The sequence below is a fragment of the Cylas formicarius genome, unplaced genomic scaffold, assembly GCF_029955315.1.
Source record: "Cylas formicarius isolate icCylForm1 unplaced genomic scaffold, icCylForm1.1 PGA_scaffold_8__14_contigs__length_24414737, whole genome shotgun sequence".
In the NCBI taxonomy this organism is placed as follows: Eukaryota; Metazoa; Arthropoda; class Insecta; order Coleoptera; family Brentidae; genus Cylas; species Cylas formicarius.
Window position 1 is genome coordinate 10,594,195 of NW_026844361.1, and position 3,742 is coordinate 10,597,936.

Below are 3,742 nucleotides of genomic sequence, written 5' to 3' on the forward strand. Positions count from 1 at the left end.
AAATGCGTCCGAATATTTATTTGTCAGCAAATTCGGTATGTTTTTGATATTTTGTTATGTAATTTATGTGAAATAAAAAAATGATTCATTACGATAGCACTTTTTGGTATAAAAATAAGGGCGTGATTCCATTTTTCAACCGAAAAGGCAAAAAAAATCAATTTAAAATAAGTATAAATATGTTTTCTTATTATTTCGTACATCGTCCAAACAATTAGTTGTTAGGGCTCGTATTACCTTTAGTCATTCGTTGAGTATGGTCCACAACCGATATAGCATTGATGGAGTCGAGATCTAGGCCGTCACTAACATTGAAGACTTATGTGTTTGCTTCGATTTTAAACTAAATTTTGTGACACATTTTACGGAAGTGGTAAACAGGTCCATGCGAATCCTTGGGTGATGAGCAGTAATAAGTGTTCTTTTCTTTATCATACGCTTAACTACTATTAGCAGATAAGTGTAATTCGAGATTGTTTCATATTATTATTATACTTTGTGAAATCATTCTAATAATTACAATTCTTTTTTTTTTTGATAATTAAGCAGCATTTGCACCTATTGCACCTATTACACTTATTTCGGAGTGTCATACCATGGATGATTTTAAGAAAGTTTATATCAATCGCTTTATTTTTATATACAGAGCATTAACAATATTTTTTAAAAGTTTTTTTCTCATTTTCATTGGAACTGATTTAGATATTTCTGATTGTTTGATAGAGGTCCACAATACCTAGAAACAATTTTATTGAGTGCACATTTTTTTCTAATTACGGAGATCTGGGGACGGTTTGCATTTATCGAATGAACAAAAAACGAGTTTATATTAAATTTTCGTAGATACTTTTCTTACATATTTTCTAATTATAGCGACTATTTTTGGATTGAAGTTCACTAACTAAATTAATAATCTTATTAACAACAATCCTAATAATTATTTTATATCTTATCAACATCAGAAAAACCAAATAGATAGATAGATAGATTCATTTATTGACTACGTTTCGTACAAAAGGGACTTACAATTGTAGCAAGTCAGATGTGATATTCAAGTGCAATAAAATCAAATTAATAAATGACATAAAAACACACGTCTAATACAAACAAAATTAGACAGTACAGTTTTATAGCGCATCGATACCAGTGACAGTGTCAATGTATGCTCGCAGGGAGTAAAAACAATGACGTTGCAGGAATTCTTTAATAGTATGTTTAAATTTTCTATTGCTCATTTTTTTCACGGTACCTGGCAAAACATTATACAATTTCAGGTTCAATGAGTTGTTCTCAGACTTCCTCAGTCTAAACCTAGGCATGGCAATCGGAATTAGCGCTAAAGTTTCCTTTCGTTCTCTGTATCTCTAATAACTGGTAGTAGATATAGATGCAAGGAAGGGGCATCACTTTGAATTTTTTAAAATAAGGTTGACAATGGTCCCTATATCCTATATTAGCAACGACTCGAATGGCCCTTTTCTGCATTCTAAAAATCTCCACAGCAGCTGAGGAATCACCCCACAGTACCGTGCCATAGCATAAGTGTGAATGCAACAAAGAAAAATAGACCATAAGCAGAGTCCTTGTTCATATCAGGCCTCTCAGTCGTCGAAGAACGAATATGTTGCTGGACAATCTATTTTTCAGGTCTGAGATATGTTGTTTCCAATTTACACTATCATCGATCCTAATGCCAAGCAACTTGATGGACTGTCCACTATTTACCAAGCAATTGGAGGAAAACACAATACTCTGGGTCTTGTCTAAATTTAATTTAAGATAATTATTTTCGAACCAGACATTAGCCCTGTCCTGCAACATGCCAACCCTAACGGACAACTCCTCGATATTCTTAGCAGATGTAGTGAAGGATGTATCGTCGGCAAACATCACGCACTGATTGAGGGCCAAGAAATGATAAAGGTCATTTATGTAGATTGTAAATAGTAGCGGGCCCAGGACGGAACCCTGGGGCACCCCGCTTACTACTGATTCAAGTGATGAACGGTCATCCTGGTATTCTACAAACTGCTGTCGGCCCTGCAAGTAGGACGCTATAAGATCTAAGGGCAGACCTCGTATACCATATCTGTATAGCTTTTTAATAAGAAGCTGGTGAGAAACACAGTCGAAGGCCCTGGAGAGATCACTCAAGGTCAAACCAACTAATTCACCCCCCTCGAGACCCTCAACTGTCCCACTCACAACTTTAGACACTGCTTGGATCGTCGAACACCCTCCCCTAAATCCAAACTGACCAGCACAAAGACATTCGATCTTATTAATATAAGAAGTAAGCTGATCTTTTAGTAAGATCTCAAAAACTTTTCCGAACAAAGGCACGATTGAAATCGGCCTGTAGTTGTTAGCAACTTTTATATCATCTGCCTTATGGATTGGAACTACTCTCGAAATCTTAAACAGCGACGGAAATACACCTGTGTCAATACATTTATTAAATAATATGTACTTTATTTTAAAAGCCGCAAAATGAATCAATTGAAAATAGTCTAAATATTAACATAAATGGAACAAATAAAATATTTGGGGTTACTTATATATGAAAATTTAAATTGACACATTACAGGAAAATAAATTATCTGATAAAGTAGTTCCAATGCTTTGTATAAAAGTAGGGTTTATTGGTCTAAAGAAAGTAGATTTGAGGTTAATAATGCCTTACGCATTTTAGGCGCCTATTGCCTGTGTGAGACATGTGCGGGGAACTAAACTTATAAAGTTCGAATATTTCAAAATACAAAAAATGGTATTTAGTTTTGATTGGCTTAGTAGTTCCAACAAAATCTATTCAAAATAAAATTTAAACAGACTAAGAGAAATGTAAAAATAGAATAATCTACAAAAGTATAATAATAATATTAATAATAATAATAATAATAATAATAATAATAATAATAATATGTGTTGGACACGAAATTGACCGGCACAAACGTCATCGCCGCAATTAATAGTACATATTCTCACATATTCCTTTGAAATTATTAAATAGCCATTTACTGACTTGGAAGCCTTAGATAGAACAACTCGCCAGATGTTAACAAAATTCAGAAGTTTACACCCCAACTCATCAACATCACAGCCTTATATCCTTAGAACAGAAGGTGGCAGGGGGCTTCTAAATATAAACAAAACCAAGTATCGTATTTGCAATGATAAACCAGAATACTAGGCATGGTAGAGTGAGAAAAATCATCCACCAAAACGGACCTACCAGTACGACTCATCGTCCGTCTGTGAGGAGATCCAAACGCCAGCGTGTACTGGAACAGAAAAACAATCACTGATCGACGGATACCAAACAATATCCCAGATGTGATACTTACCTTCAAAAATATGGGAAAAGTCTTCATTGTTGACTTTGCAGCACCGCTATCTTCAAATATAGCGTAGACCTATGCAGAGAAAATCACGAAACAAAAACTTACCTTTAGCAGACGGCATCCGACGCAAGTGGAAAATGGAGACAATGGTTGTTATTCCAATAGTAATAGGTGCCACGGGAAAAATATAAAAAACCCTAAGAAGGAGCCTACAGCAGCTGGGACTGGAATACCTACACAAAAATCTCTAGAAATCGGTGCTATTAGACACGTGCGCCATAGTTACTATGATGATGAGTTGTTATTAAACAGCGTTCATCTATGCTTCTGCTATCAATTAGCGTACCGTTTGGTCTCTTGGGACCGATGAATAAGCGCTTAAAAACAAGATTATCAGGCCG

The 3,742-nt window shown here is 35.1% G+C and overlaps 1 long non-coding RNA gene across 1 annotated transcript; it reads right to left on the reverse strand.

The window, feature by feature from the left end:
• Positions 1–710: 710 nt before the first annotated feature.
• LOC132706033 (uncharacterized) lies at positions 711–3,386 on the reverse strand. The gene is made up of 3 exons (XR_009619542.1): positions 3,345–3,386; positions 3,233–3,281; positions 711–736 (listed from the first exon to the last, which is right to left on the reverse strand). It is a non-coding gene; the product is annotated as an uncharacterized LOC132706033 (long non-coding RNA).
• Between the last annotated feature and the right edge of the window lie 356 nt (positions 3,387–3,742).